This window comes from Spermophilus citellus, assembly GCF_964194105.1.
Source record: "Spermophilus citellus genome assembly, chromosome: 12".
NCBI lineage: Eukaryota > Metazoa > Chordata > Mammalia > Rodentia > Sciuridae > Spermophilus > Spermophilus citellus.
In genome coordinates, this window is record NC_138198.1 from 70,047,582 (window position 1) to 70,068,919 (window position 21,338).

General features: G+C 36.6%; 1 pseudogene across 1 annotated transcript in view; it reads left to right on the plus strand.

The window, feature by feature from the left end:
* The first annotated feature begins 1,820 nt into the window (after positions 1-1,820).
* The window catches only part of LOC308632049 (stress-70 protein, mitochondrial-like), a 177,511-nt pseudogene continuing 157,993 nt past the window's right edge, over positions 1,821-21,338 (plus strand). The window contains exon 1 of the transcript in view: positions 1,821-1,947. The product of the transcript in view is annotated as a stress-70 protein, mitochondrial-like (transcript). The remainder of the gene's footprint in view (positions 1,948-21,338) is intronic.

A 21,338-nucleotide genomic window follows, 5' to 3' on the forward strand; every position in this document is an offset into this window, starting at 1 on the left:
TTTGTGCTTCTCCCCCTGGCCCTGCTCCTCCTGGCCCTTTTCTCCTGACTCTGCTCCCCCTGGCTCTGCTCCTCCTTGACATGCTCCCCTGGGACCTGCTCTCCGTGACCCTGCTCCCTTGGGCCCTACTCCCACTGGGTCCTTCTCCCCCGGCCCTGCTCCCCCTGTGTCCTGTTCCCTCTGGCCCTGTTCCCCTGGGCCATTTTCCATCTGGTCCTTCTTGCCCTGGGCCCTATTCCTCATGGCCCTGCTCCCCCCTGAGCTCCAATCCCTCTGATCCCTGATTTCCCTTGTCCCTGAACCCCATGGGCCCTACTCCTCCTGGCCCTGCTCCCCTGGGCCCTACTTCCCCTGAGACCTGTTCCCCCTACCCCTGCTCCCTGTTCCTCCTGGGCCCTTCTCCCGCTATCCCTGCTACCCTGGCCCTGCTCTCTCTGGATCTACTCCCCGTGTGCTCTGCTCCCCCTAGCCATGTTCTCGAGGGCCATGCTTCCCCTGGTTCTCCACTCCCTGGGCCCTGCTCCATCTGGTCCTGCTCCCCTGGGCCCTACTCAATCCAGTTCTGCCCCCCTGGGCCCTGCTTCCCCTGGTTCTGCATCTCCTGGGCCCTGCTCCCCCTGGGCCCCACTCCCCCTGAGCCCTGCTCCCATTCGGCTCTCTTCTACCTGGTACTGATTTCCTGGCAGTGCTCCCCCAGCTCCTGCTCCCTCTCATCCTGCTCCCTGAGGCCTGCTCCTCCTGTTTCTGCTCCCCCTGGGAACAATTACCCCTGGGTCCTGCCCACCCCTGGTCCCGCTTCCCTGTGCCTCATTCGCCCTGGCCTTGTTCCCCCTGGCACTGCTTTCCTGGGCCCTGCTCCCCATGGGTCCTGCTCCCCCGGCCCTGATCCCCTGGTCTTGCTCTACTTGGGCCCTGCTCCACCTGGTCCTGTTCCCCACCCCCATGCCCTACTCCCCTGGCACTGCTCTCTATGGGCCCTGCTCCTCCTGGCCCTTCTCCTCCTGGCCCTGTTCCTTCTGGACCCTGATTCCCTGCGCCCTGCTCCCTCTGGTCCCTGCTCCCCTGGGCCTGCTCCCCATGGTCTTGCTCCACATGGGTTGTGCTACTCTGGGCCATGCTCCCACTGTTCCCTGCTTCTCCTGGGCCCTGCTCCCACTGTCCCTGCTCCCCTAAGCACTACTCCCATTGGGCTCTCTTCCACCTGGTACTGATTTCCTGGCAGTGCTCCCCCAGGTCCTGCTCCCTCTCATCCTGCTCCCTGACGCCTGCTCCTCCTGTTTCTGCTCCCCCTGAGCCCAATTCCCCCTGGGTCCTGACCCCCTCACTGGTCCCGGTTCCCTGTGCCTCATTCCCCCTGGCCCTGTTCCTCCTGGCCTTGTTCCTCCTGGCACTGCTTTCCTGGGCCCTGCTCCCCACCCCCATGCCCTACTCCCCTAGCACTGCTCTCCATGGGCCCTGTTCCCCTGGGCCCTGCTTCCCCTGCCCTGCTCCCCTGGGTTCTGCTCCACCTGGGCCCTGCTTCCCCGTGCCCTGCTCCTCCTAGGCCCTGCTTCTCCGGGCCCTAATCCCCTGGCCCTTCTCCCCCTGGCCTTCCTCCCCTGAGCCCTGTTCTCCTGGTCCCTGCTTCCCCTTGCCCTGTTCCCGTGGGCCCTGCTCCCGTGGCCCAGCTCCACCTGGTCCTGATAACCATGGCCCTGCTCCTCATGGGCCCTACTCTCCTGGGCCCCGCTTCCTCTGGCCCTGCTCTCCCTGGTCTTGCTCCCCATGGGACCTGCTCCCCACCTCAAACTTAACCATCCACCTACTCCCAGCCAGTGCCCATGACCTGGTCCAACATTGTCTGTGAAGCAGCCTTTCTCATGCCTCCTAACAATGTTGGAAAAAAATATGAAGTTCTCCTAATAGTCTTGGTTGCTGAGGCTTTCACTATGCACTGTGAGATTCTAGGTAAGTCACGGATTCTGCAACTGAGTAAGCAGGGTAGATTCTATTTGGTTAACGAACATAACAATTTCCATCTTTTACTTACCTTCTCTTGAGACACTAATTTGCCTCAGAATATCATTAGCTCAGACAACAAAAATTTGTGACTTACCCTCCTAGATAGAGTCACAAGAGAATCAACCTAAAGGACTTTCTGGGCCTTGGAAAGCAGCACTTAAAAAAACACCAGGGGCATTTTACAGGGGTTGAGTTTTATAAAATAAAACTTCATTCTCTACCTGCAAGTAATAAGTTTTTAAAACACTCTTCAGAAATCTTCAAAATACACTATATTCTTAATTTATTAAAATATCAGTTCACTTATGAAATGTAAAAAAAGAAAAAAAAATAGAAAAATAGTACAAAATTCCTATAAGTTTTGAGTTTACCATATTGAAAAGGCTAAAGTAAAATAAATAAGCAACAATAACAACAAAGCTGACAATAAACAAGAATTGTGATGCTTTTGTACCTGAAATTTGAAGATTCAATGAGAAATCAGAGACAGAAAAAAAAAGTTAACTATCTCTTAAATTGATAGTCACTTGTGAAGAACTGGAACAGAGTGAAACAAGGTTCTTCACTCTAAAGGTAGAACTGACATTTCTTCTCAATTTTTTTATTCCCCAAATGAAGCAATTAGCTCAATGTATAAAACAATTATTTATTCTCAGTAAAGGAGCATCTATTTCATGCCAAAATTAAAACCCAATTACAAACCTTTTTGACTAATGAAGCCTACACAGTTTTCACCTAAACAAATTTGCTCAATAAGTTGACTAAATTCTAAGATGCTTATTGAAAAAAAAAAACCCATAAATTTGAAATGACAGAATTGTCCAAAAGGAAAATAAGACAGTGTACTTATAAAATTTGTTATTCTCACTGTAATACATTTTTAAACTTTTTTTTTTCTTTTTAAATTTCCTTTAATTAATTATACCCAACATTGGAATGCTTTTATGTACTTTGAAATATTATACATGAGATATACTTTCTAATTCTTCTCATTGTTCAAGTTGTAGAATCTCATTGGTCTTGAAATCATATATGTATAAAGTAATGATATCTGCTTCAATCTTCCATTCTTTCTATCCCCATATCCTTTCTCCTTTCTTCACTACCCTCTATCTCATCTAAAGTAACTATATTCTTCCAAGGATGCCTTCCTCCCTTAATGTGAATTAGCCTCCATATATTAGTGAAAACATTTGGCCTTTGTTTTTTTTTTGAGATGGGCTTATTTAATTGAGGATGATGTTATTCACGCCCACCCATATATTAGCAAATATCATAACTTTGTTGCTTTTAAGCAGAGTAAAATTCCATTGAATATATATAACAGATTATCCAGGACAGCTATGTTGGTTGGACCATTTAGCTATGGTGAATTGAGCTCCTAAAAACATTGACATGGTTGCATCACTGCAGTATGTTGATTTTAATTTTTTGGCTTTAAACCCAGAAGTAAAATACCTGGATAAAATGGTGATTTCATTCAAATTTTCTGGAGAATCTCCATATTCCTATCCATAGTGGTTGCACCAATTTGCAGTCCCACCAGCATTGCCTGGTTGTACGTTTTCCCCACATCCTTGCCAACATTTATTGTTGCCTCTATTCTTGATGATTGCCCTTTTGACTAGGAGTGATAGAAAATCTTAGTGTTGTTTTGATTTACATTCCTTTAATTCCTAAAGATGTTGAACCTTTCTTCATGAACTTATTGATCAATTGTATTTCTTCTGTGAAATCAAACTAATTTCTGAATATATTGTCATTAAAACAATTCTTATAGTCCCTGAACAAGTCATAAAATCAGTGTATTATAAACATTAAAAGAGTAATTCATATATTAGGTGTTCCATGAGTTACAAGCAATTAAAAAACACAAAATATAAGTGACAAGATTTTAAATCAGAAAACACATATTTTGGAAAAATTAGTTCAGTGTATCTCAAAGAGAATTTTTAAGATATTTGAGGTTCATGGTATATTAGTAATTCATAAAAAAATTATGGAAATTCTCAGTTAAGAGAGGCATAAGCAAATACATACACACATACAAAACACACATACAATTAAAATATCTATGATACTTAGTGCTAAAATTTAGCATTTATTGGAACATTTGCATATTCAAATACATTTCAATCAAAACCAATGCTTTTCACATTAAGTAGTATCAACACAACAGCCACAAATTTCACAATAAACTTTTGAAGTAGTAATTGAAGATTTAGAAATATGTGTTTATTTTTATCTTCCTGTATATCCCCCAAATCAGTCTTCATTTACAAGTAGGTACAAAAGGGAGAAATGATTAAAATGCAATGTAAGGAAATATTGGACTCCAAGTAATTTTAGTCTAATTACAATGCTTAAAAAAATTAAGATCAATGTTCCACTATTTACCAAACAGTATCCTCTTTTTATCTGTTACCTAAAAATTTCACGAAAATGTAATTCAATACATGGCAATTTTAATATATTGAGAACAACTCACTGTCGTATAGTAACAAAACTCATCCACTACAGAACAAAATGTTTGGGCATGTGACTCAGTGGTATAGCTTTGTATAGCATGGAAGATCTCTGGGTTCAATCTCTCCCAACAACAAGAAAAATGCAGATTAAAAATTATGAGTTCTATAATTTTGATGAAATTATCTAGAGTAAAATGATATTTCATCTACTTTTCAAAAATTGAATGTATTTTTGTTTTTTAATTTGATATTTTATATATATATATATGATTATCTTTTCAGGGCTGAGGTATCTGCACTATGCTGATACTTAAAAATTTCTCTGTTTCTATCACATCAACTAATAATGCCAAGTAAATTTTAAGTAACTCTTAAAAGAATGTCATATTCCCTATGTATACAGAAATTCTCTCTGATGATTCTCACATTCAAAAATATATGGACAGCAATGATGTTGCTGTACTTCTCATATGTTAACATTGTTCTCAATAATAAACGTTTTTCTGATATGTATGGCTAGCATGTTACAGGGTTTTCTACAGATAGTATATGCATAAGGATTGAATACAGTATTTTTTTTAATTTGAATAAAGCTCTGACATATTGTTGGCAAAAGTAGGACTTCTCTTGAATTCTAAATCTGTGGAGATTTGTAACATGTGGGCTTTTATTAACATCATTGTCAATTCTTCACATTTGTAGGATTTAATTGCTACTATAATATTCTTGATGTATTTAAAAGGTTGAGCTTTGATTGAAACCAAAAGATTTCAATCTAAAGGTTTTTTTTCAGTATCAATTTTCCGGAGATAAAAATGAATAAATAATTCTTACATTCTTTAGGTTTGCAAATATTCTGTATATTTGTATGGTTTCTCCCCAGTGTGAATTTTCTGGTGCATAATAAGGCTTTGCCTGAAAGTGCAAGCTTTGCCACATTCTCTCCAGTATTAATTCTCTGGTGAATAGTAAGAGTTGAGTTTTCTTTAAAAACTTTTCCACATTCTTTATATTTGTATGGTTTCTCTTCACTGTGAATTCTCTAATGCACAATAAGGTGTTGTCTAAGAATAAAAACTTTGCCATATTCACTACATTTATATGGGTTCACTTCTGTGTAAATTCTATGGTGAACAAAAAGGGTTGAACTTTTATTAAAAGCTTTGCCACATTCTTTACATTTGTATGACTCTTCTCCACTATGAATCCTCTGATGAATAATAAGTTTTTAGCTTCTATTAAAAGTGTTGCAACATTCTTTAATTTTTATGGTTGCTCACCAATGTGAATTCTCTGGTGCCCAATAAGGCTTCACCTAAAAGGGAAAGCTTTGCCACATTATTTACTATTGTATGGCTTCTCTCCAGTATGAATTCTCTGGTGAATCATAAGTTTTGAACTTACATTAAAAGCTTTCCCACATTCTTGACAGAGGTAAGGTTTCTCTCCAGTGTAAATTCTCTGGTGCACAACAAGGTGCTGACTAACAGTAAAAGCTTTGCCACATTCTTCACACTTGTATGGCTTCTCTCCAGTATGAATTCTCTGGTGAATATTAAGTTTTGACCTTACATTAAAAGATTTACCACATTCATTGCATTTGTACGGTTTCTCTCCAGTGTGAATTCTCTGGTGCACAACAAGGTGCTGACTAACAGTAAAAGCTTTACCACATTTTTTACATTTGTATGGCTTCTCTCCAGTATGAATTCTCTGGTGAATAACAAGTTTTGAATTTACATTAAAAGCTTTGCCACATTCTTCACATTTGTATGGCTTCTCTCCAGTGTGAATTTTCTGGTGCACAATAAGGTTTTGCCTAAAAGTAAAAGCTTTTCCACATTCATTACATTTGTGTGGCTTCTCTCCAATATGAATTTTCTGGTGATCAGTAAGTTTTGAGCTTCTGTTAAACGTTTTGCCACATTTTTTACATTTGTATGGTTTCTCTCTCATGTGAATTCTCTGGTGCACAATCAAGCTTTCTCTACGAGTAAAAGCTTTGACACATTCTGTACATTTGTATGGCTTCTCTCCAGTATGAATTCTCTGGTGAATAATAAGTTTTGAACTTACATTAAAAGCTTTGCCACATTCTTCACATTTGTATGGTTTTTCTCCAGTATGAATTCTCTGGTGCACCACAAGACTTTGCCTAGCCGTAAAACCTTTGGAACATTCTTTACATTTATATGGCTTCTCTCCAATATGAATTCTCTGGTGTTGAGTAAGGTGTGATATTTCATTAAAAGCTTTGCCACATTCTTTGCATTTGTATGATTTCTCTTCAGTGTGAATACTCTGGTTCACAATAAGGTCTTCCCTAAAAGTAAAAGCTTGGCCACATTCTTTACATTTGTATGCCATTTCTCCAGTATAAATTCTCTGGTGTTCAGTAATGCTTGGAGTTTTATTCAAACCTGTTACACATTCCTTACATTTGTAATGCTTGTCTGGAATATGAAAAGTTAGGTGGAAAAATTCAGAGCATGGATTAAGAACTTCCTCAATTTTATCTTTATGAAGCTTTTTAAAATGATCACAAGGATGTTTCCTAGAATTAAAAAGAGGGTAAAATGTTCATGAGTTTCTGAATTTATATTAATTCACACACACACACACACACACACACACACACACACAATTACTTAAGGTAAAGACCTGTCTACAAATCTTGAAATATTTATCATACATGTAGAACTCTCTGCAAGTATCTATATGCATATTTAGATAAAGCAATAGTTGGTAAGTACAAATCTCTCCACATTCATTACAATTCTATGCATTAGCAAAAAGAGTAACTGTTCATTCCAACTTCTTTTGTAAAGTAACAATCAAATTAATCAGTCAGAACTTTTTTTAAAATCTTTTTTCTACAGAAATATTTGTGGATGTTTACTCAATGGTACATTTCAAAGTATTCCAGTAACTTGATGAAGCATATAATAGATGCCAAAGCAAATTCCCCATTCTTTAGAGGAAGGATATGATCCCCAAAATGCTGTGCAGATAATTTAAAAGCCCACAGATTGTCAAAAGTGACTGGCATATGTGCAGTTGTTTCTCCCCAGTTCAGCTGATACCCTGCATCACCACAATGCCACCAAACATCAGATCTGGTAAAAATCTCTGTATGTAACTAGCTCACTGAAATGAGTCATAAGACACTTTGAATTTGTTGGGTGAATATTCCTTAGGATTCACAGATGACTAGGACTAGGACCTGAGAAAAACCTAAGAGCAACAGTATTAAGATTACTGGGAACATCATGTGTAGGATCCAGGAAGTCTCTGGGTCTGACACTTGAAAAAATTATCCTGCTATGTATAATAACAAATCTCATCCTACCACAAACCACAAACACACAAGTATTCTTGGATTTTATCTCGGAGTCCTGTTGCTATGGAAGATGAGACAGTTCATGTCAAGTAGAGATGCTGGAAGACATCTCTAAAATATGTGTGAAACAAGAAAATAAACAATATGGAAGCCATTATGCAGCAAAGCCTTGTATATTGGAACTCATAGTGGCAATTCTGCTTGTTTGAGACTTACCAATACATATGATATCCCACCTACCTATGTTCAGCCCTGCATTGGTGATGGAATGACTCATTGGAGACACATAGTCACCTAGCATCTCAAGATGGGTGTGTCAATCAACCTGGAAGGAAGTCAATCAACCTGTCTGCAGCAAGACTCTTCTCATTAAAGTCTTTTTCCTAACTTTGATATACTCTCCCTCAATTTAAAACAAAAACAAAAACAAAAACAAAAACAAACAAACAAAAAAAACTAGCCATTTTCTAGTCATTGTGTTCCAGCTCCTATGTGGACTTGAGAATCTGTGAGATGCTCCACCTCTTTCAAAAGTAATTTCTGGCTTGGTATCTTTTTTTTTTCATATGCACTCATGTACATGACATTAAAAGCTTTAAAAATAATGATTAATCAGGATTTAACCAATGTTTTCATTTCTTATATTAAAATCTAAATTTCTATTCAAATCATATTTTTTAAAGCTGAGAAAACTGGTTGACTATTTAATTTCCTAAAGGCATTTTTAAGATACAGCTTCATAATAGTCTGTAAGCTTTTCACAATTATGTACTTTGATACATCTTCTTGCCTCTAAAAATCTTCTTTATTGTGACTGGTTTTACACAAAGTACTGGATAGTGAAAATTGTATAATTATCATTATGTAACTGAAAGTATTATTTTTCAAAAAAGTGACTGCCATAAGTAGTCACTCTTCTGATATATTATATGATAACATAACCTGATGAAAGTTTAATTTTCATTATAAATATTGTCATGCATTTTTGTTTTGTTCATTAAAAAAATTTACTGAACTTCTCTCTCTCCCACTATGTATAGTTTCCATACGTTCTCTGAATCAAATTTTGCAAAAAAAACATTTTATTTCCTGCTCTTCTGAAAATTCTGAATTTTGATGAGAAGACATACCTGAAAGAAATTAAAATAATACATTATCCACTTACTACACTATGGTGAATATACTCTGCAAATATATAAAACTCCATCAAATTGAGGGAAATAGCTAGAGAACAGTAAGTACAATGTAAGGTCATTCTTAATCAAGAAACATGTAAAATTTAAAACAGTATGCTGACAAATGTTTGTAAACTTTGAAAATTATCTTGCAATTTCAAAGTGCCACATATGAAGATAAAACTCAAACAGCTAATGTTACCACAAAGATGTCAAATTACAGCATGTTGTTCAAGTTTTTCAGATTTCACATTTGACTCAAAATTTGCAGGAATGGGCTGGGAATATAGCTCAGTTGGTAGAGTGCTTGCTAATTAGTTCATTAAAGTGAGTTTGATTCCCATCAACACACACACACCCACAAATCAATGTTGCATAAAAGTACTTTATCCATTAAATAATTTATTATGTCTCAGTGGGGAGTGTTACTTAGGATTGAACATAGGAGTGTTTTATCATTAAACTACATATATATATATATATATATATATATATATATATATATATATATATATATATATTTATTAATGTTTTGAGACAGGATGTCACAAAGATGCTGAAGGTCATTTTAAACTTACAATCTTACTGTCACAGCTTCCCAAATGATACAGACATTTATTACCCCACCTGACCTATTTTTGTTTATTTAGTAATTTCCATACATTATCCAGAATGACTACAATAATAAATTTAAAGAAGATTTTAAATGGAATAAAAATAATAGCACATGCAAAAAAAAAAAAAAAGGAAAATCAGCTAAAGCAAAGATACAACATAACACTAGCAATTGAGAATTAGAAAACTGACATTTGTTAATTATCTAAGCAATGCCAAAAAAAAAGCTTGAAAGATGTTTATTAAACTAATTTGAAAGAGAAGATTGAATGCAATTCAGAAAAAACTGCAACAGAAAAATTAGAACTATACTAGAAATTTTCTTTAGGAAACAATATCTGATGAATTAGAAATGTGAAGAGAAAATATATCAAATATTAGAAAATCAATTAAAATATTTAAAGTAAGAAATTCATAAAGAAAATTTTAAAACTCTTAAAAATATATGATGAGACTAAGAAATAGAGAGGTTTCATTTATAAAGATACTTCTATATGGTTAACATTTGATTTCTTAGCAGAAGAATTCCAGAAAGAAATTAGAGTATATAGTCAAGTGTACTTAAGGGAAAAAAAATTAATGTAGAATATTATATCCAGCAAGACTATTTTTGAACCTTAAGAAAAATACAGGCTTTCAAGATATATAAATGCTATTTTTTTCACTTCTAGACCTGGTCTTAAAAAAATCAATAAATACTAAATTTAGTCCTTCCAATATAATAAATCTATACAGAAACACAAATCATATAGTATTTGAAAGCATTTGTGAAAAACCAAAATATTTATAAAAATAAATTCCATTTTACTGTCATTATGGTACATAAAATATTTAATTTTGCTATGGAATTTGAAAGAATAAAGCATAAAAACTATCATAAATCTATACTAATAGGTAAAACATATAAAAGCAGATTGACATCAGCTTGACAAGACATGTAAAGACACTGATTATTTTAGAGAATCAAAGTTAGTTCAGTTTAAAAATACAGTGTAAACTAAGTACTTTAATTTTTTGTTGTTATTTTTAGTTATGTATGACAGTAGAATGATCTTGACATAGCATACATACATGAAGTATAACTACCCATTCTTGTGGTTGTATATGATATGAAGTTACATGTGGAGAGTCACCCTGAATGAACACGTTTAAGTCTTGATGAGCAAGGCTTTGACCAACCTCTATTATCTAGTGGCTTCAGCATTGCCCAGCTCAGATATCAAGACATGGCTTCAGAAGTAGGTATATACACTTGAGTTAAGTGTATATACCTATTTCTGAGAACTGGCTATAATTTTTATTTCACCTTCATAATCGGGATCAATTACCCCAGGACTTATCAGAAGTCCTTTTAGAGTAGAAGAGCTGCGTCCCAATAATAAGCCTACTTTTCCTTTGGGAAGAGGTCCTTTTACCCCTGTGGGAATGATTTGAACTCCCATCTCTGGAGTTAGTACTGATCTGGCGGAGGCGCAGATGTCCAACCCTGCACTCCCTCTGGTTTGTCTGATGAGGGATCTGATGGACAATGTGTCCTGGTCACTACCCTGATGGGGTTGCTGGGTTCCTCCAGTGCTCTGTATATTTGTGGTTTGGGGCCCTGGAGCATTGGGGCCCCCTGTCCATTTTTTGGCAACGAAGCCCGATGCCTTTCTCCACGATATCATGGATAAACACTTGGTCCTTGTTCGTTTTTTGATAATGGAGTACCCTCTATGGTGGTTTGAGAATGCAATTCATTAGCCCAATGTAATGGAGTCCCCTCTATGGTGGTTTGAGAACGGCATTCATTAGCCCAATGTCTCCCTCTACGGCATCGTGGGCAAATACCCGGTATTCTACTCCTTTGATACCTAGTTTTGTTAAACCCTCCTCCTATGGGGCAATTCCTTTTAAAATGTCCTGTTTGTTGACAATTGTAGCATGTTCTTGGCCTGGCATATAAAGCCTGTTTTACTGCAGCTGCCACAATTTGCCCTTGTTCATTATTGTCTCTGGCATCTAAAGCCTGTTTTACTGCAGCTGCCATGACTTGCTCTTGTTCATTAATGTCTCTACATAATTTAATATATGTGTTTAAATCTTCCTGTTTCCATGGTCTAATGATATCTCTGCACCAATGATTCGCTTGGTCATAAGCCAGTTGTTTTATTAATGGCATTGCTTGCTCTGTATTCCCAAAAACTCTGGTAGCTGTTTGAATAAGCCTATCTACAAATTCAGCATAAGGTTCATTAGCTCCTTGTATTATCTTAGATAATTGACCTTGTAAACCTCCATGTCCTTGTAAAGTCTTCCATGCCTTAACTGCATCTACAGCAATTTGTAAATATACACCAGGATCATATGCAATTTGTTGCTGCCGATCCTCATAAGGTCCCTTTCCTAACAACATATCTAGATTTCTCTGAGGATAACCAGCTGCTGCATTTTGCCTAGCCGTCTCCTTGCAAAATTCCTCATTGGCAACCTTCCATAACAGGTATTGTCCTCCATTTAGCACAGCTTTACAAATATTAGCCCAACCTGCTGGCGTCATGTTTAAGTTGGTAATGGATTCAACCAAGCTTACAGTGAAGGGTGCTTGAGGACCATAGGTTGTTACAGCCTCTTTTAGCTCCTTCACTGTTTTGAAATTTAAACCCTGGTAAATTAGGTGCCCTCCTACCTCAAATACAGGGCATACTTGAGATCCTGTCTCAGGATCCCAACTATCAACTGCGGGGGTTGGGAGTCTCCTAGCATATGGAGGTGGTGCTATTGATTGGACACTTATGCCCTCTGGTGATAGAATGCTGTTAGTAGCAGTCTCCTGTAGAGGTGGTGCTGTTGGTTGGACACTTACGCTCCCTGATAGAAAGGTGTTATTAGCAGTCTCGTGTTGTAACTTTTCCCCTGATGGCTTTTTCTGCTCTAAACTTCCTTCCTCTGTCTCACTAGCTCGAAAGACCTTCTCTTTTACTTGAATCAATATGTCTTCTCCTTCCTCTACCTTTGTCTGAACTGAAGGCTTTGGACTAAGCAAACCAGAAACGAACGTCCACAATGGCAATGTGCCAACTGGCAGAGTCCCTGGGTTGTTCTTTTCTATTCTTTTTAAATCTTCACCATGATGTTTCCATTGTGATATATCTAACAACTCCTCCTTAAAAAGCCATGGGCTACATTTTTGTATTATATCAACATATGCCCTGACTGCTCTTGATTTTACTGGGAAGCCTCCTTCCTCTAATAATTTACTTAACAGTCTTTCGGTTTGTTTTTTTTACTAATTTCTGATCCCGTATTTCTACTATAATACAACCCAACAAGATGACGCCAAACAAAACCAAGACAGAATGCAATAAAAATGGAACAATAATTCATTATATCAGCCTTTCTATCCTCCTGAAATGTGTATCCGTCCTTTCTCCCTATCTGTTCCTCAAACGCAAATAGTTTTTCCTCAGATGTGAGCGGTTTTTCTTTCATCTCACTCATTTCCAAGGACAGGCAAGTTAAAACAAAAATGAAGCAAAACAAAAGAGGAAACTTAGAATGGCTACCCATCCTCTCGCCCTGCCCTCAGGGGCGAGCAGTTTACTTACCCTCAGTCACTCCCCGTGCGAGCCACCAAATGCCGCAGTCTGGCTGGGCACAATTCAGGAGCCACTTGTCAAAAGAAACTAACTTTATTTTTAGAACTACAAACGCCAAACAAAACAGCTCCTCAGGAAAAAACCCTCAGAGCCAAACTGCCACCACCGGCTTCCCCAAGCCTTTCACCCCCACACAAACCTCACCACCTCCCACAATCCTCCTGCTCTTGAGGCTGATTGGCTGGGTCGCATGGGCAGAGCCAAAGAAGTCCCCTAATGAGCAGCTCCGTGGAGGAGCCAATCAGCTAGATGTTGCTGGGGCCGCTGTGAGCCAATCATCAGCTGGCAGTCTGAAGGGCAGGGAAACAGCCCAATGAACATCACCGCAGAGGAGCCAATCAGCTAAATGTTGCTGGGGCTGCTGTGAACCAATCATCAGCTGGCAGTCTGAAGGGCGGGGAAACAGCCCAATGAACATCACCACAGAGGAGCCAATCAGCTAGATGTTGCTGGGGCTGCTGTGAGCCAATCATCAGCTGGCAGCTGGAAGTTTGCTGGCAGCTGGAAGTTTGCTGGGGCCCCTTTGGCTGTGGCTCTCAACAGTTCCAAGTAACCATGATAGTGAAAATTAGGTGTGTTCCTCACATAGAAATCTTCTAAACACTGGGATACTTGGGTTGTGGGTCTCTGAAAGAAAACAAGGAGAAGACTGCATTTCCACATTTACAAAAATTAAAACTTGTTTCTTACTGTCAAGGGACTGCAGTGCACTTAGTGAATGGAGAAGGGAGGACATCTAGAAGAAGTGTAGATTCTGTGATATTTTGTAAGATGGAGAAAGGTGTAGACAAGAACCACAGAGAATTGATGTCCCACAACCTGTGAGCAAGATCTCTCTGCTGAAGCAGGCAGCAAAAGGCTCTGCAGACCTTGAAGGAGACAGTTGAACAAGGAGCACTGGCATGGCCTGAGGCAAAAGAACATGGACCTTGGCACATATTCCTGCATTTCAATTACTCTCATGTGATCTGTGTAAACCACTTTGTTCAACAGCAACCACACCAATCCACACAGCCCAAAGGATTTGGAAGTAAAGGGTATTTGTTGGCTGTTTATTCAAATGGAACTGGAAAGGAATTTGGTAGACTTACCCCTGATAAATAAAACACCTGATTAAAGATATAGAATTAGCCAAATGTTGGAAACTTTACTGGAAAAGATAAATGCACTATTCACTTCATTTTGAAATCATATAATTTTCTAAGATGAACCAAGCCTTGCTTTATAGAAATTGTACTGGAGAGACATTCATATTCTTATACAAATAGAAGATTGTGTTTTGAACCAGGAGAGATAAACTAGACTCTAATTCTAGTCACAATTGGAGAGAAGCTAAAGACTAAGATTTCCAAAAGAGGAAAGTTTTAAAAAGAGGATTGAGGGATGGAGAGGAGTAATTCCCCTACATATGACAGTATTCTTTGGGATATTGGTTGTGAAGAGAAGTTACAAAGGGAAAGAATCCTTCTGAAAGCACTTATGCTTTTATGAAAACATGTATGCTTTTCATTGTAAATTACTACCATATGACTCATTTTCAAATTCAAAAGATACCTTCTGTTTTCCAAGCTTTGCAGAATGCTGAGAGTCGGGAATTTTGTGTTAACTTGGTAAATTATAGACACTGTGCTTTTAGGATTTGAACAATTGAAGCAGAAGAAAAGTCATACATGACATCTCAGTACACAATGGGGCCCAGACTTCAGTGTTAAGGTAAAAGGTTGGTGAAAGGTACAAGGGAATATAATGGAAAAAACTTGCTTTTGATCTATCAAAAATCTATTGATGATTTCAGTTTTTATTCATTTGTTATCATATAGATATGAGGTGTCCCTCAAAAGCTCATGTGTGAGACAACACAAGAATGTACGGAGGTAAAATGATTAGCTTATGAAAGTTGTAACCAAATCAGTGGATTAATCCACTTCAGTGGATAAACTGGATGATAACTGTATGCCGTTCAGGTATGGCTGGAGGAAATAGGTCACTGGGGGCATAACTTTGAGGCTTATTCATTTTTTGTCCCTGGTGAGTAGAGCTCTCTTTACTTCCTGGTTCCTACATCCTCAGCTGCTTCCCTCTGCCATGTCTTCCTGGCATGGTCTTCTGCCTCACTTTGGTCCCAGAGATATGGAGTCAGCTAACTGTGTACAGAAACTCTGAAATCATGAACCAAAATATTTTTGTTTTCTCTTCTATATTGTGCTTGTCAGATCCTTTTGTCACAGTGATGAAAAAGCTGACTAAAACACCAATAAAGACTCTTCTCCTACATAATCACTTGCAATTGACATCGTGAAATATGCCTTGCATAACCAGAATTTATAAGACTTATAATAGATGTTATGAAATATTAATATGATTAACTCTATTGTAACCCAACTTGGCTTTTAAAACAGAACATGATCAGTGCCTTAGAGGCCCATCCAGTACAACCTCTCAGATCACATCTCCTCTTTCAGTTACCGAACAAGTAAACACTATCTTGAATATTGTGTAAATCTCATCCCTGGTTGTTTTTAATTGTTTCATCATTAATGCATATATACCTAAATAGTGTATTGTGACTGTCTTTTGGTAGGCGTTGAACTTTATTTTTTATAGAATCATTATGTAAGAATATTTCTACAGTAGTTTAATTTAAAAATTAGGTTCATTATGTTTTTTTTGTACAGTTTTAGTTCATTCATTTTTATGACTATATTCTATTGTATAAGTGAACTAGAATGTATCCTTTCTTCTTTTGGACATTAGGCCATTTCTAGCATTTGGATATTATACAAAAATGCTGCCACAAACATATTTGTTCGTATATTCAAGGATGCAGGAACATAGCTATGGTGGTTTATATGCCTAGGCATAAAAATGCAGGGTGTTAATGTTATGTATATGTTCAACTTAGATAATGACAATTTCCTTAAGTGGTCATAACCATTTCTTTTATATTGTAGTTAGCAGTGGATAAGAATTTCCATGGCTGTACATCCTAACTAACACTACCTGTAGTCATTTTAATAATTTGTCAATCTGGTGGAAGTAAAATGGTCTGTTGTAGTTTTCATTTGTTCCTCTGTCTGCTAACATTATAATATAGGTTTTGAAGATACATTTATTTTATCAACACAGTCCTTTGTCCATTTTCCTATTAGATTGCTTGATTTTTTGGGCTATTGATATGTAGAAGTTCTTTTCATGTTATGGATACTACTAATTTATAAATTATATGTGTGTATGTGGATAATATATACTTTCTAGTAGTTTGTATTTTCTTTACATTTTTATGATTATTTTGTAGACCAACCAGCATTGTTAATTTTAACATGTTCCTTTCCTTTCCCTAGTACTGCTCAGTTTTTTTTTATTTTGCTCTTTTTCATTTTATTTTTAAAGATTATTTGAGGTCCGAAGAATAAATTAATCTGTGTCATTTTCTGTATTGCCCGTTTTTTTTTTATTACCAAGGTGATATTACTTTTTAAAATGCACTGCAGATTGGCCTCTCTTTTTTTTTTCTGAAAGAGATATTATACATCAAATTGTCCTTTCCTGGAAAGTTTGGTATAACATAAGTCCAAATATGTATAGGCTCATGTCTAAAAATTGGTAGTGAAAGTTCAAATTGGAACAAATCCTAACATATACACAAGATTATATGTACAGCAAGATAGTGGAAAAGATAAAAATCCCCTTCTAGTAGTCTAATTAGGTAAATTAGGCTACATTCACATAACATCTGTGTTGCTATGTGAGCATACTCCATTGTTTCTAACTGCTACATGATGCTTCACCATATTTATTTATTTCCTCTCTCTTTTATGGACATATCATCTGAGTTCCTACCACTGCTAAGAATGCTGTGATCAGGCTGTAACCAGGCATCATGTAAAAATACTTAGAATTGGTGCATGGTAAGCCCTGCCCAGACAGAACAGACACCAATCTTTGTATCTGGACAGTCTCTAGGAAAACTCTACTGATGGATTCACCAAGCAATATGTTTGTATTTCTATTTTTTAATAACAGATGTGGCATACTGGTACACAAGAACAGACTTATGGCTTTCCTTATATATACTTCCTATGTGATAATTTTTTTTGGAAACATGGAAACAGAATTGCAGTTGTTGTGTCTTTGTTTATGGTATGCTTTCTGGAATGCTGGACCAGTTGACATGCCTCCTGACAGTGGTTTGGGTTATATCCTTACATTCTTTTCAGAACTTGAGAACCTAAAGGTATTCAAGGGTGATCTCACACTGAACTAATGTCTCTGATTTCTAATAAACAGAAGCATCTATGGGTTTCATCTTTTTGTGAATTGAACCTTTTCTTGCTCATGTTCATATTGAAATTCTTGTATTTGATGATTATCAGGAACTCCTTATAACTGAATATTAAAACTTTATTGCTTTTGATATTTAAAATATCTTTTCATTTATCATCTTCATGTTTACTATGTCCTTTTAAATTTTTGATGTAGCTGAAGAGTGATTAAAAATAAAAACTATAGTATTGTATAATTATAAAGTAATTGTATTCCCAGGTCACAAATAATCTCTGAAATTCTTTTTTTTTCTAGGCTTTGAAGCATGTGGTATGAGAATGTTTTATTTTACTTAAAAAGTATCTACTTTGGAACAAACTGTTAATTCACAAAGTCTCTGAAAACTTCACGTGATTTTTTCTAAAATTAATTATGAAAAATTTCAGATATACAAACTAAAGAACTATTACAATAAAAATTCACATACACTCCACATTCAATACTTGCAAACATTTTGAAATATTTGCTTTAACTCTATCATATTTTCATGTGTGAAAAAAGTTTATTTCTTTGAATTCCTATCTCTGCTTAGACTGTACTTCCATTACAATATTTTCAGAGACTTTTGTTTATAACACTTCAAAGAATCTTTCTTTGTGGTCATATTAATATTTTGATTTATAATTAGTCTGGTTGTTTTCCAACTTCTTAACTTGGGATTTGTGTGTGGTTCCAGGGCAAATGACATAAAATAGTACATTAGTGAAGTCTGCAGTCAACCTAGCAGCTGTGCTGCCACATAACCCTTTCTGGTTTTTTGTTCAATGTTCCTACAAAAATAATCAAATAATTTTCTTACAAAAAAAAGCAGTAAGCAAAAATAGCACAGTTCCATCCTCTTTTCTTTCTTACACAAACATGTCATAAAACATAGCATATTATGTATGGAGCGATGAATGTTTTATGACATGTTTGTCATATGTCATGTTTGTCCATATTGTTCATAGAAATCTTTTCATTCTTTTTTATGGTTCAATATTTGTGTAACTAAATAAAAAAGTGGCCTGTTATTATTTATTTTATATATAAATTATTGATAAATGTTTGTATTAGTTTGAATTTTGTGGAGGTATATCTTCAGGATAGATTTCTTAGAGGCAGAATTTTCAGGTTAAATGACATACATAATTATTTAAGATGTCACCAAGTTTGTGGGAATTGTAACTGTTTGTACTCTGATCAGCAATATAGTACACAGCCTCACCAGCAGTGTGTGTTTTCAAACTTTTGAAATTTCCTCAGTCTGACAGAGGGGAAATTATATCTTATTATGAATGAGGATGATTACCTTTTCATGTATTTGACAGTTCATATCTTTTGGGAACTGCTTATCTTGCTTTAAGTCTATATGGTTGTGTTGGGCATTATTAGAGTAAATTAATCTGCATATCCTATTCCTTATCCTATTCCTTTAAGATGGACAATTGGCAATATTTTGAGCCAGTGTCAAGGTTAAAAAAAGGATTCTGCTTTCTCTTACAAGACTGCAGGATTGATTTTCATTTCATTTTTATTCTTTGTCACATGGAACAAAGATTACTTCTTTACAAAAATTACTTTACTTCTTAACATTTATTTTCACAATGAGTGAGTTACTGTAAATTATTGTGTTCCACAGAAAATTTGAACTACATCAAAATCAAATAAGTATATAAAATGTGAAGATTAATCCAGGCAAGGGGATAAAATAAAAATAATTTTCTGTTTTGTTTATATTTTTATTTTAAATGAAAATTATACTAGAGTGATTTAGTGTACAGATGGAAAGATGCATGCAATTTAGGCATTGTGATTAAAATCATTTAGGCATTCTGAAAAACTTTGCATTCAACAGAATTTTCCTTATAGAAATCAAAGAAGAACTGGTAAACCACTGAAAATGCAGACAATTCTGTTTTCAGATCACTGACAACAATCATAATAACTTTGAAAACATACTGTCACACCTTGAAAGACACATTAGACCCCAATATATGAAGTATCAGTGCAACAGAGGACTTTATATTAAAAAAAAGGTGAAGGCAACTTGTTGGAAAGAATTTAAGGAAATTTGAGGCTGAATTCTGGAGATAAATGCAGAATGCTCCAGAATCAGGAAAATGCATGTTTGTAGTCCCACTAAGATGGAGGAGTATGTGGCCATACTGAATGGAATGGAAGGATGCAGAAGGGCTGAGCTGTGGATGCAGCACTGTACTCAGCCTTCACTAGCAGTTCCTCATAGAGTACCTTGCATTAAGCTAATGCTATGTGCAATGTAAAATATCAATGTGACAATAAAAATTACAAATAAACTTATTTGTAACCTTTTCTTTATGCCAACATCATTTTCCTGTTTACCAATCCAACTGTGAGTTAACTTGTGTTAAAGAAACACAAGTTACATGAGAATAGTTATTTAATACTCTGCCTTGAACAAAATAACCACTTAACACCTTGGATTCCACTCACTGTCATGACCATCATTTGGAGTGTTGATAATTTTTATATTTCATCATTCACTAAACTTTAAGTTCCATATATCTAAGAGATTTTCCATACACAGTGCCAAATAGTGATTGAAAATCAATGCAAAGTAAAAGAATACACATTAAATATGCACATTGTTATTACTATTATTATTAACAACTATTTAGGAATCACTGAAGGGTCTGGTTGAGAAAAATTAAAATTAATCCAATATAGAGGTCAATCTTGAAAAAACTTTCAAAGTTTTTCAAATGTTCTTCATAGACAGACATCTAAATTTAGAGTGTCAATCTTTATGCCAAAATTCCCAAAGCAAATCTTCTATGGAAAAAAAAAACTTCAGTATATTTAGTAAGTTTATTCTTCTTAGACATGGCTTACCATGTGGTTAGTTCTGTCAAGTTGAAATATAAGTTGTCTTGCACCTAGAAAAATGTATATGTAAAAACAAAAACAAAAATAAAAAAAAACTTCTTTGCTCTCCCCTCCCTGTTTTTTTTTTAAGATTGCAAACAATTTTTCTTTCCTAAACATAAAGAAATTCAAGAAAATGCCTTGCCCTTGGGGCACATACTACCTATATTTCGGTTTAGACGTGGAGTGGGTAGGGGAGGAATAGAGGGGAAAAGCAAATACTGGGGATTTAATTAGAACAAATTATATTCCATGTTTTATAATGATGTAAACATTGAATCCTAATGTTATGTAAACCTAAAATGAACCAATATAAAAGGAAAAAAAGACAATTGCATATTTTGATCCTGTATGATACACTGCAAGAATTTTCAAAGGTGAAAATTGGGTTATGAGAACCTAAACCTAATCAGTGCATGAATTCTCTGATAAGGATTAATTGGGCAGTAATTGTAGGCAGGTAGGTTGTGGCTGGAGAAGATAGGTCATTGGGAGCATGCTTTTGGGGTTTATATTTTGTCCATGGTGGTGAAGCTGTGTCTGCTTCCTGATTATCATGTCTTGAGCTGCTTCCTCCTCCATGCCTTCCACCTTGATGTTCTGCCTCATCTTGGGCACCGAGCTATGGAGTCAGCCATTCATAGACTAAGACCTCTGAATTCATGAGTCCCAAGTAAACTTTTCCTTCTCTAGGTTGTTCTTGTCAGGTCTTTTTAGTCACAGCAGAAAAAGCTAACCCAAACAGTCTAAGATAGAAGATAAGAGTTTCCATGGTATGTGAAGCATGTTGTGTTAGAGAGAGCACAAAGTGTCATGAGGATAGAGGTTGTGAGTCTCAGTCTGCCTGAGTAGGACATAGCAGGAGGCTTCTCAGAAAAGATGGTGCCAAGAGTAA